General features: G+C 42.2%; 1 long non-coding RNA gene and 1 pseudogene across 1 annotated transcript; one reads left to right on the top strand and one right to left on the bottom strand.

Annotated features, from left to right (window-relative positions):
* Nucleotides 1–1796: 1796 nt before the first annotated feature.
* On the bottom strand, nucleotides 1797–10024 carry LOC137849255 (zinc finger CCCH domain-containing protein 11A-like; annotated as a pseudogene).
* Nucleotides 7956–10514, top strand: LOC137849257 (uncharacterized). Its single transcript, XR_011091833.1, has 2 exons — nucleotides 7956–8254; nucleotides 8986–10514. It is a non-coding gene; the product is annotated as an uncharacterized lncRNA (long non-coding RNA).
* The last annotated feature ends 2322 nt before the right edge of the window (nucleotides 10515–12836 follow it).

Raw genomic sequence — 12836 nt, 5'->3', positions numbered from 1 at the left:
GAGTTTTAAGCCACTAATTGTGACAAGTTCTTTGTCATGTGTGGCTCGTCTCAAGAAAGAGATTAGTTAATGTTGAAAAACAATATAGAATAATATTTTAAATTTCCATTTATTTCCATTTCATTTTTCTAATTAGATTCTTGTCTCTAATTAGATTCTAATTGTATTATTCCCAGAGCCTGGAACAGAACTTATATTTCTCTCAAAATTACATGTTTTCACCAATGAAGGCACAAAATCACTGGGCAAAGTGTCTCATTTTTATCTCACAAAATCACTGAATGGCTGAGGTTGGAAGGGACCTCTAGAAGTGATCTGGTCTAAACCTCTGCTCAAGATGGTTGCTTAGGACCACATCCAGAAGGCTTTTGAAGGTCTCCAAGGAAAGAGACCCCCCAACCTCTGTGGAGAACCTATGCCAGTGCTTTATCACCCTCACAGTAGAGAAGTGCTTCCTGATGCTCAGAGAGAAGCCCCTGTGTTCCTGTGTTCCCGTTTGTGCCCATTACCTCTTTTTCTGGTGATGTGCCCATCACCTCTTTTTGTTTTTCATCACTTCTTTTTTTTTATTTCTTAAATCTGTTCTCACAGAAATGCAAATGACATCGCTTATTGTCTTGGCTCTGGCCAGCGGTTGGCCCCTTATCTAACATGGGGCAGCTTCAGGATTCTTCTCACAGAAGCCACCCCTATGCCCCCCACTACAAAAGCCTTGCCACTACACATACCTGGGACAGTTGATTTAAACCTGTAGAGCGACAGTGACAGCAAAAACCCAGTTAAGGAGCTGAAAATTGAAGCAGTAAATAAAAGGAACCAAGGTACACATAAATTTGTCTTTTTTTTTTTTTTTTTTTCCATTTTTTTAACATATACAGAAAATATTAAAAATCTGGGTAGGCAAACATTCTGCCCTTGCATTAAGAAGCTTAAAAAAGCATGAGTTGTTCTGCTAGCTATCATTCTGCAGCACCAATAGACTATAATTCAATTTATTGGACAAATGATGTATTTGAATTTGGAATTTCCACGTATTATAAATCCTGTTAGGATCTGCTATGTAACTATCAACGGATAGACTTGTGACACTATAAGAATGACTTGTAGAGTACCATGCTAAGACTTAATCCATCATTCTTTCTTCTGAATGTGTTCCACTGCAGCTTCCCCAGCCTGTTTACTATCTGCCTCTCATTTCCTCTTCTTTCTCACATAAGTGCTGAAGTCTTGGCTGAGCAAGAGAAAATTTCCAAATTCTCTGTCTATTCCTGTTGTCTTTATTCATTATAAGGAAAAACATGAGGAAAGACAGGATTTAGAGTGTAGGAAAAGACAAATAATGGAGAATTTGGTTCTGCATGAAGACCTCATGACTGCAGTCTAATGCTGCCACATAAAGGTGCTAGGAATCAGGTCCTACCTGACCTAGTGGTTGTATGTCTGACAGGGTCACAACATCCTCCTCTGAGCCACTTGTATTTTGAAGACCAGCCCTATCCAGAGAGAACTGCTACACAGAAATGCTACTTTACTTTAGTACTTTTTCAGACTGCATTTCAAATTCCTGCTCCTGGCAGTGGTTCTATTCTAATTGTACGGAACGGTTCACAGAAGCAGCTAAAAACCTTGACAAGGCACAAGTAGAAAAGAAACACACACCTAGAGCCAGATTTCTGATAGTGGCTGTCAGAAGAGCTTCAGCACTCAAGCAAGAGGCATCAGTTCTTTGTTTTCGTTTCAATTAGTTTTTAGGGATGGATGAAAGCAGTCCAAGTTCATGGAAAGGAAGGAGGAGAAAGCATATTTAATATCTAGCTGTTACCTCTCTCAGTACTGGTCTGTTTCAGAGGTAATCCCAGCCTGTCCTTCAGAGACTTGGCAACTTGAACTGCAAAACAGTTCAATTCAAGAACAAATTAGGGAGGCTGCAGAATGTCAACTTCAGGTTCACATTGCAAAACAAGACAGGAAAGGGAACTTTGAATCCCAGTGATTACCACCTCAGCCAACATGCAAAAAGAAACATCACTGGAAAAGGACAAACAGAAAGACTAAATACAAAACCCAGGAATCCAATCTAGATGCCTGTTTAGTACCTGGATCTCTCTTGGGTGCTTTGTCAGCATTTCCCGGAGCCTCTACCTTCTTCCCCAGCCTTTCAGCAAGGTGGCGCTTCACTGGAAGGGTGCTTACATCGTCTTCAGAGAAAACAAGGAATATTGTAAGAACTTTTCTTTGCAGGAAGCTTTGAGAACAGTCAACAATAAGCTTCTATTTTTCAAGCATATTTTCATAGTATTGCCTTTCAGCTGATAAATGATTTTTTTTTTTTGGCCATTTCTGCAGTCAACACAGATCTCCACTGCAACGTATTTTCCTTTCATACATCAAAAATACTCTTTAATGCAGTCATATATAGAAGGCAGCACCTACGTAACAGCTCATAAAAAGTTCTTACCCGTGGAGGCTTTCCGTTTTCCTTGTCTAGCAGCAAGATCTAGTCGAACCACAGGTTCCTCCCCTAAAACAAAAGGGATTTTTTTTTTCTATTTCACAGAAACCAGTAGCCAACAGAAATATTATCCTGTTAGCCCATCTCCACCATGTCAGACGCTGTTTTGACAGCTAAACCACATAAACTCATATTTTAACTATAATTAACATAGAAAAAAAAATATTAATAGTCTCAGTGCTTGCTTCAAATTCCAGCTGAGATAGTAGAGAGTGAATCTGAGTCTGCTTGACAGCTATACTTTGTGCAGAACAAAGCTGCATAAGCAAGCAGAATATTATTAGGTACAAATGCTGAGAAATAGTCCTTTCTAAGGTGAATGTCTACGAGTAAAAGTACTTCCACACTTTTTTCCCTTTCAAAGGCATTTGCACAGCTCTAAACAATGTATACACAAGCTCCTGTCATACTGTGTCCACACCTGCCACTGTCAGCCTCTTTAATGCTTCAGAAATTGCTTCTTATATAGCACTGTCTTCTACAGCTCTTTCTTCTCCTTACTCTTCTGTTTTTCAGTTACCCCCCTATTTGCATACTGACACTTTTTTTTTTCTCCTGCCATTGCACTTAACCTGAGCACCAAATCTTGCCAGTACAACCAGGGACTTTAAGCATAAAAGCACGTTTTGAACAGAAGGCAGCACCAGAAGGCTAACATGGGTGAATTGTTTTAATTATTGCTTAACCCTCCAGTTTGGGAGTAATGAAATCAAAACAAAAGCATTCACTATTACCTTTCCTGGAAGACAGTGTCACAGTTCTCACCACTGTCCGGACGTTTTCCTTTTCTGGAGCAGGAAAAATCATAGAATCAACGGGACGAAGAGAAGATCTTGAAGAACCTTCTGTTCAGAGCAACCAAAACATAAGGAAGTTTACCCAACATAAAAAACTATCACAAAAAACCAAAAAACTTTAAATTATTTGTTACTGTCCAAAATACAGCAAGCAGAGCATGTAAATAAGAGAGGTGACTAATTTGCCTCTGGTTGCCCTTTGAACTCCCATTTAGAATACCATCAATCAGGTTGCTTGATGCCCCCAGCTAAAAATGGAAGTCTGTCCCTCAAGCAGCTCCCAGGCACCATCACCTGCCGTGAACAGGATAAGAAAGTAGGGAATATTAACTCACCACCGTGTCTCTTATTTTTTTCCTTCATCTTCTGAGATTTGATTTCCTCAAGTGTTTTTATTCCAAAATTCAGATTGCCCTCTGAAAACAGGAAACAGTTCATGAGACTGGCTTAGAGGCACTAACTGAGGGACCACAGGTCCTCAGGCTTCTTAGCGCTCAGCAACTTTCTGAAGTATTTAGAATAAAGCCTGGCAACACTCCTCACAAGTGAAAGACCCCTAGAACCAAGGGCATTTTGCCCCCCCTATCATCCTTCAGGCTTAAAAATGTAGTTTTAATTTTAATCCATTTACACGATATTAGATCCCTCTATCGTTAGATATGGTTTATCAACAGTGGTTGCAAGGCTGCACGTGCAGCCATTTCAACTCCACGCTGTGGCCCTGTTTTGTTCTCCAAAAGTAAAGAAAAGGAGTTCACCTTTCTGACCCAATGGGCACGTGATGGTATGAATGGCAGAAATGAGATCATGGAAATAACCGAGTCCATTTAGCACCCCTACATTTTGTTGTGTTTTTACACCACACTGCTTTTGAGTTAACTGTCAAGTTCTTCTGATTTATCCTACTAAGGTGCTGGAATACCTTGTTTAGTAGTAGTAGAACTGCCTTTGCGAGTGGAAATCACCCGTAATCCATTTTTGCCTTCCACAGCTGGTTGCTGGACGGGAGTTCTAGTTTCTTCTTCCTCAGAAAGTTGGTCTGAAGGGGAAAAATCTATTCAGTTATGCATAGACCAGATTGTTCATGATTACGTAGCTCATGCAGTGACACTTCAGCCCATGCTTCATATAAAAAACTTTGTTGCTCTTTTGTTTTGTTTTGTTTTTTAAAGAGCTACACTGACCTGATGAACTCCTAAGTAGAATACACTAGGACAAAACATCTAGGACTCTAGATTCTCTCTGCAGCTTTAACTACTACACAACACATTGCTCTTCAGACAGAAAAAAGAAATTTCCTTCCTAGTTTCACATAGAACTTTACACAACAGACCAGCTAAAGCCAGGAGTGGTTCCAAGCTTTCCTCCAACGTTTCAGGTTCTGTCCACTGACTGCCGGACAAAGCCACCAGTGACCTGGCCACACTGCCTGCCCTATCGCTAGTCAGACCTCAGGTCATCTGTGATTTCTACATTCCTTTACAGCACAGATTCCTTCAAGAAACAAAGATTTACACAATCATTTACAGCACAAATTCCTTCCAAGAACCAAAACATGCTCACCATCATCATCTTCATCATCATCTGCAGCATTGATTACAACTGGAGGGTGTGTAGGGCTTGGGACATTTTCAGAGTTTTCCACTTTCATCACCCCCTTAGCTGTGGAGAGGGATTTGACTGGACAGAAAGTTTGTTTTGCTGCAGTGACATCTGAGCCACTTTCAAAGCATCGTCCGTGGACTCAGGCGGACTTGGCAGTGTAGCTAGAGGAAGAGGAGGATCATCGGTAATATGACAGTTTAAAACTTTGACCACAATTTAGCAAAGAGGTGGTAGGAAAGGCAGATAACCCGCACAGACAACGAATTCAGCATCTCCTTTTGCCCATCCCATCACTGTTTACACCGTCAACAATGACTTCCCTTCGAACAACAACACATCTCCCTACCACCCAGCAAAAGATGAAACAACAGGAAGCAAACTGCAAGGCAAACATCACACAAAGCCAAGAGAAGCTGAGCACGAAAGCAGAAAACAAACACCAGCAGTACACTCGGTGCAGTACACCTATGACTGCAGACCTTTTCCTGTACTCACAAATGAACAGTTACCTGATGCCCCCTACAGGATTGGCACCCACTAAGTAATACTCCAAATTAAGTCTTCAGCGCTTAAAGAAAAAGGACCTAAACCCACTCTTGCTTGGTGGGAAGAATTGTCCATCGATGTAACATCCCTTTGCATGATGAAAAGCACAGTTGGCTTTCTGACAGCCTCCCGGCTGCTTCTCCCAGTAGCAAGGAATCTCACTGCACTTTTTCTGAAGACAGAAAGAAAGAAAAGCTCGTGATAACATGCACCTGAGGCTTGCAAAGAGATGCGCAGCTCCAGATCATGACAGCTGTCACAACACAGTGCTGAAACATCATTCCAAAGGTCAGTTTCTCAGTTCAGTGGAGTATTTCTGGGCATATTCACAAAGTTTGCATAAGCTGGAACCACTATGCACATTTAGATTTGTCATCATTCAGTTAGAGAAGACAGGCACTCTCAGACACCAGTTGAGGGTGGGTTAAACTAATACACCTAGGATTATACTAACATTATTCAGAGGGAAAAAGAACATCTGAAATTGCCTAGGTTAACCCTGTCTAGAACTACTTCTTGGAGACTTAGTTCTTCTGCACCTTTAACTTTCCCCACTTCCTACCCCAGGCAGCTAGAACAGCGTTATCAGAAGGACTGTGGGTCAGAAGAGACCTGAGAGTTCATTATCAAGCCTGCTCCCATGACGATAGAACAGCCTGTTTATTACCCCCCTGCTCCAGCAGGTTTTAGCAGTCTATTTAACAGCTATTCTGCATCTGTTGAGAAAACTGTCAGCATCTAATAAAAATATATATATATATTGCTAAGACATACCTAAGGCATTGATTTTATTTTCCTCTGCTTCCTCCCACCCCCTCTCTTGGTAACAGAAACCAGTATGATTTTGAAGCAAACAAATCTATCCTGCAAAAGCACAATCAGTACACCTACGGCACTGAAAAATGCTTTTGTTGATTGATTTTGAGAACACATCGTTAGGCACTCACGTCAATTTCCATGTGTCTGAATCGGCAGACGTTCCTGAAACAACGACCCTCCTGCCACAGCTTGCAGACCGTCTCATTGCCCAGAGCAGCTTCGCAGTGGCGGTAGGCACATTTGTCTCCCTGGAACCAAAAGGAAACCAACGAGGAAAATAGAGTACAGCCTCAAAAATGGCCATGCTGCTGCCTAATGTTGCTACAACTGAATTCAGAATCTATCTGGTTCTCAAGTTAACCAAAGACCAGCGTGCTTCCTCCTCCTAATCTACTCCTTCCTGAAAAAAAATGGGAAAAAAAAAGCAAAGCAAAGGAAAGCCAGCCATACCTTGGTACAGGTAGAATAGAAATAGAAGTAGCAATCGTCTCCTTGTTTAGACATGCCGACGAGTTCTGCTAACAAGCTCGGCTTCTCTCCACAGGGCCTTCCTCTGCTCTTGGAGAGAGCTGTCTTCACCCTTGCTTGGGCTGAAAGTCTTCTACTGGCTTGTGAGCAGGGAAATCTTCTTTTGAAAAGTAACCCTAAAGAAAGTAACAAGTGAAAAATAATGAGGAACGAACAGTTTTCCAGCTTTCTTCAGTTCATCAAATCAAGTTATCAGTCTCTCAAAGAGAGCAAAGCCTTTTTCCCAAATTCTGGAAATGCACACCAACAAGTGGCATAAGCTTTGCCTTTGCTGAAGGAAGACAAATAACACAAAGAAAATCTGTCTAGTTTGTTTTACAGGGTTGTCTTTCTCAGTATGGAACAAACTGACCTCCCTGGTCTAACTTTGCAGTTGGCTATTCTGCCTTTGTCCTGGAGAGAAGAGCAAGAAAGGAACAAATCTATTTTTGCACTCCAAAAACGCATTAGAGGAGGATTATCACACCCACCTAAGGGTACTTCCTTGTTTGTTTATAAAGCACCAAGTATTTCTCTTGGACAGTCTCTGTTGCTGGTCTGTTTTGTGCCTTCCATTTACAATAAAGATATTAAGATGCTTACCCCTTGTTTTTTGTTTTTTTGTTTTTTTTTTTTTTTCTAACGAACAGTGGAAGTGGAGAGTCGGATGACAAGCAAGAACAAACACCAGAAACTCCTTGTTCTGCCCCTGCTTTTTAATCACCCAGCATCACCCCGGCTGCAAAACAGCCTCTGCTGATTTACCTGCTTGTTAAAGCACCCCACAGGCTGCAAGTGCGGTGTCCTAGGTGTCAAGTTCTATTTCACGGTGCACAGGTAACCATTCATCTTCCCACAGTCGAAGCACAGAACAACCTCTTGCTAACAGAACTCATCCCTGCTGCTGCAAGAAACCTCATGGCCTGCAGGAAAACCTCAAGCTAAGAGTTCCAAAGCAAAAGCAGAAAACGCATGATTTGTACTCTTTATATTGGAGTGAATTCTAGCTGCTAAACACTGCCTACATCTGAGGGCACGTGCTGAGGCTGGGGGGAAGGACACTCAACACCCACTGACAGCAGGAGTGCAAAGATGCCAGCGAAGAAGGCAAAGGTTAGAGCTGAAAGCTGCCTCAGCTTCCTCCAGCAGCCAGCTGGGGGTCACCTTTCACCACGCGCTCTGAGACTCTGAGCCCTGAATTGGCAACATGACTATTTTTTTCCACTATTAAGCTTTTCATTAGTGCTTTTGGTTTGTTTGTGGGTATTTTTGTTTGCTTTTTTTGTCTTAGTTTCTAATTTTTGTGGAGCAGTGACTTTAGCTGGAAAGAAGGGAGAAGCCAAGTATTTCTCAGTGAAGACGATAACAATTCTGTCTCTGTATTTGTAGAAAGAGACTGTTTGGCAGGTACAGGATACTTCACTGAGACTGTATTCTAGATAAACAGAAAACCTGACTGAAGAAATCTGTGTCCTTCCAGATTCCTGGGCATTTCAAGCGGTGACTCCTGAACGTTCTTGGGAAGAAGACCAACAACAGATAAGTGATGAGAACACTGTACAAGTCCCTACGGAGACAGACTACATAGTTATTGTGGATCGCTATGAGCTCAAAGTATGTCTAATTTCAGCTTTTTTTTAATGCTCAAATAGGACATATTCCTGTGTCATGTAAAATTGCAAATTAAGCCCATTGTTAACCAATGCCAATTAAAACAATTAATTGGAAGGACATACAGATAGTGAAATAATTCAGCCTGTAATGCACTGTGACTGTTTAGTTTCCACACCTCATGGAGATTTCTGTAGGCTACCATTTGCTTCTGGTCATCTGTAGTTTAGGAGACAGATTCTTTGCCTAATTTTTAAGACAAAAGGCCTTGCTGAATTTTAAAATACCACACTGACAACCTGCTAGTACTATTATGGATATCATTTTAATGATTCATAATTCTTATGATGGGTTTGAGGGCTTTTATTTGGGGATTTTTTTTCATGCTTTGATGTATTAAGAACCTGAAAAGGATCTTTATTTCTTGCAGTGATGATATTAAACCTGAAGTTAGCAGGTTGACGTAAACTAGCTAGCCATGGAGAAGTGACTACTTTTCTGAAATTCCTTGAAAGTGCAGTATTAGAATTTCTTATATTGTGTGTGTGTGTATATATATATATATATATATATACATGAAGGAGGCAGAGTTTGCTGATAAGATGATAAGCAGCATTATTTCCAGGGGGCAGTAGTATTTCCATTTGGTATGGCTGCTCCCTAAAGCTACATGCTTGCAGGCTCACACAGGTAATGGACAGCTGTGGCAGTGGAAGAAGGTGCTGCCACTAGCTTGTCACTGTTGCTGTGCCAGAGATTATCATCTCTGCATCTTTGGTAATAGAAATGACTGTGTGAGAGAGAGGTGATTGCTACAAGCAGTCGCTTTGCTATTTACCCACCCCTGAATTTAAAGGTAGGATTGAGCAAACTAATCCACCTTTGCTCTGGGCGTTTGAGCAATCTGTTCTGCCAGCAGAGTTGTAGGCATGGCACACGTGGGTAAAGGTAATCACCTAAGGGTGCTTCCTTTTCCAGCTGGCACAGCTGTATCTACAAGATCTGCAGCCTTTTTACAGTGCCCCGCGCTGCTGCAACGCTTCTCTAATGAAATGCAACAGTGGCTTTGCTGTGGCAGCAGCTGTCCTACAAAGAGGATCGTGTCATTCCCTGCTGCTTTGGGAGCAGTCGACTTGCAATTACAACCATTGATGTGATAGATTGGTTAGTAGTAAAAGATTGTCCGAAATTTCAGCCTTTCCTTTCTCTGAAATATGAAAAATTAACTCATTTTCCCTGCTGAAATCTCATGGGATATTTAATCTGTTCTCTGAAGTGTCACATTTTATTTAATAGCATAAGAAAAAGTAGGCTCTCACTTGTATTGTTACTGTTCAACCTCCGAAAACATATAGAGCGTATTCAAAGGATCTGGTACTATTCTAAAGTTGTTGTTTTGCTCCATTGTTGTCTTCAGAAATTGTTATGCTTTGTCACTGAGATAACGAAGGGATTTGACATTTATCACCTGGAAAAAGTATATGGCGTCATTAATCAGTGTATTTACAACCAGAGAGAAGACTACGACAAAACCGATTTGGTGGAGGTAATTTTTGTTTTGAATTCTAGCACTTTCTGTCACTGTTACGCAGTATTTGTGTGTTCTGGGGTATCGTGGTTGTTTAGCATTGCTCTTCACTGCTTAGCTGTCTGTGCACAGACAACAACAGTACGACTTCTCCCTTTCAGTCTGGAAGACGTTTATCCACCTTGCAAAACAATTGTTATATTTGGCATAACTGTTGGCAGTTTCTGCAGGAAAAAGCTTGAACTTGAAGACAATGGGTCCACCCACACAGCCCTTTCAAAGCAGTTAACCTTAGTCTGTCAGTAGTTTTCCTTGGGAACCATTTTGGGAGCGGGAGGAATACGAAGGGAAGGTGCTTTTCTAAGTCTTTCACTCGCTCTCTCCCTCTACAGCCAGTCATGCACGGTGATAGCAGTTGTTCCATCCTTGGAGAGAAATTTAAGTATATAACAAGAGTTTGAGACTTCTCTCTAGTCACACTCTAATCTCTTTTTAACTAATGCGCTTGAGCATCTGTAATTGGGGAGATTTCTGCCTGTGCCAGTTTTACACTGAGTCAAATTCTCTGGTCTCTTCCTGTAAAAGATGATTTCGGAGTTGTCCGAACTCCTCAGAAATCTGTGTGAGGCGTCCGTGGTCCAAGTCAGGTGTTCCCAGTATACGCTTGGATATTCACTCTTCACATTGAAGATCCTTGAACCCATTTATCTTAGAGTTGCTTGTGCTTGAGAACAGATGAAATTTGTTGTGCCGATCAGTCTGCCTCGAAAAGAGAGTGCCTCTTTTTTTTAGGCACTGGTCATCTCGATCTCTTCTTCCACATCTGATAAAGAGTTAGAACGGACACTCTGTTCTGCCTGTGAGAGGATTATTTAGATTCAGGGAGGCTGCTCCTGAAAAAAAAAATGAGATCTTTTAGCTCGAGAAGGGATTTATTTATGTTATCTCATGGCCTGTGAACTTTTGTAACTTAACATTTAATTTAAGTGTTAAAAGTTAAGTAGCTTTCTTGGTTTTCTATTTCTTCCTTTAGCTTAGGCAAACAAATCTCTCCTATTCAGAGTGCACTGTACAAGTTAGTCAGGAGCGTGCTCTACTGTATGGAGAGAGAGAGAACTTAAGGAGTAATTATTCAAAGTCCAGAAATTAACTTGAGCTTGTTGTGGCTTCTCAGCAACTGTTTCTTCCTTCTAATTGTTGTGAAACCACTGCTGAGAGAGATCCATATAGTTTATATCCTCCTCTCTATTTTGGATGTATAAGGATGCCTCTGAAGCTAGACGGGGTAATAGGCCGTTGTGATGGTGGTAGCACACTGTTTGCTAAATATTACTAACCATGTATTACAAATTATTTATTTTTATAGTAATAGAAAGTGTTCTTAAGCTTTCATTTGTGCTTACTGCTATTTTAGTAATAGGTAGTAATGGTAATAGAAGGATGGTTGGACTAGATGATCTTGTGGGTCCTTTCCAACCTTGTGTTTCTATGATTCTTTCATGAGGAAGCTATAGACCGCGATGAGGTCTCCCCTCAGCCTGCTCCTTTCCAGGCCGCACGGGCCCAGTGCCCTCAGCCGCTCCTCATATGTCTTCCCCTCAAGGCCCTTCACCATCTTCGTAGCTCTTCTCTGGACACTCTCCAACAGTTTAATGTTCTTTTTGTACTGTGGTGCCCAGAACTGCACACAGTGCTCGCGGTGAGGCCGCACAGCGCGGAGCAGTGCAGGACAATCACCTCCCTCAACCGATTAGCAGTGCTGTGCTTGATGCACCCCAGGGTATGGTTGGCCCTCCTGGCTGCCAGGGCACACTGCTGGCTCATACTCAACTTGCTGTCAACCACGACCCCCCTAGATCCGTCTCTGCAGAGCTGCTCTCCAGCATCTCATCGCCCAGTCTGTACATATAACCAGGGTTGCCCCGTCCCCGGTGCAGGACCCGGCACTTGCTCTTGTAAAACTTCATGCGGTTGGTGATCGCCCAGCTCTCCAATCTGTCCAGATCTCTCTGCAAGGCCTTTCCACCCTCAACAGTCAACAACTTCAAGTTTAGTGTCATCAGCAAATTTGCTCAAAACACCTTCTAGTCCTACATCCAAATTGTTTATAAAAGCATTGAAAAGAACTGGCCCTAAAACGGAGCCCTGGGGGACCCCACTGGTGACCAGCCACCAGCCTGATGTAGCCCCATTTACCATAAGCCTCTGAGCCCTACCCGTCAGACATTGCTCACCCATCGTATGATGTTTTTTATCTATGCTTGACATTTTTAATGGGATTGTGTATATGGTTTGCTTTTCTTGTTCTCTAAAATGACTTTTTGAGAAATCCTTTATATAATGAACATGAAGTTGAGGAATCACAGACAAGACAGGTGACAAGAACTTCTGAGGTGCTCAAAAGAGTACACCATAAAAATATCCATTTCTGCTTCCTAGCTTTTTTCCTAATCTGTTGTAAGTGCATTGTCATCTTTCTCCCGTGACTGCATTCTACAGGGCTGAGTTTTTGGGATACTAGCTAGCACTCCTGAGCACATTACTTCAGGTTTCTAGGCCAGTCTAATAAGCGTCTTCCACCACTGTGGCACCAGTATGAATATGAACCAGTCCTTTTTGTTAGAATTGTAGGGGTTGGAAGGGACCTCCAGAGATCATCGGGTCCAACTCCCCTGCCAAAGCAGGTTCCTTAGAGCAGGTTGCCCAGGTAGGCATCCAGATGGGCCTTGAATATCTCCAGAGAAGGAGACTCCACAACCTCCCTGGGCTGCCTGTCCCAGTGCTCCGTCACCCTCACCGTGAAGAAGTTCTTTCACATGTTGGTGCGGAGCTTCCTGGGCTCCATTTTGTGGCCATTGCCCCTTGTCCTGTCCCCACAAACCACTGAAAAGAGGTTGGCCAAATCCCTCTG

The sequence above is a fragment of the Anas acuta genome, unplaced genomic scaffold (genome assembly GCF_963932015.1).
Source record: "Anas acuta unplaced genomic scaffold, bAnaAcu1.1 SCAFFOLD_123, whole genome shotgun sequence".
Lineage (NCBI taxonomy): Eukaryota > Metazoa > Chordata > Aves > Anseriformes > Anatidae > Anas > Anas acuta.
The sequence above is the reverse complement of the archived record's forward strand: the minus strand, read 5'-3'. Positions and strand labels throughout refer to the sequence as shown.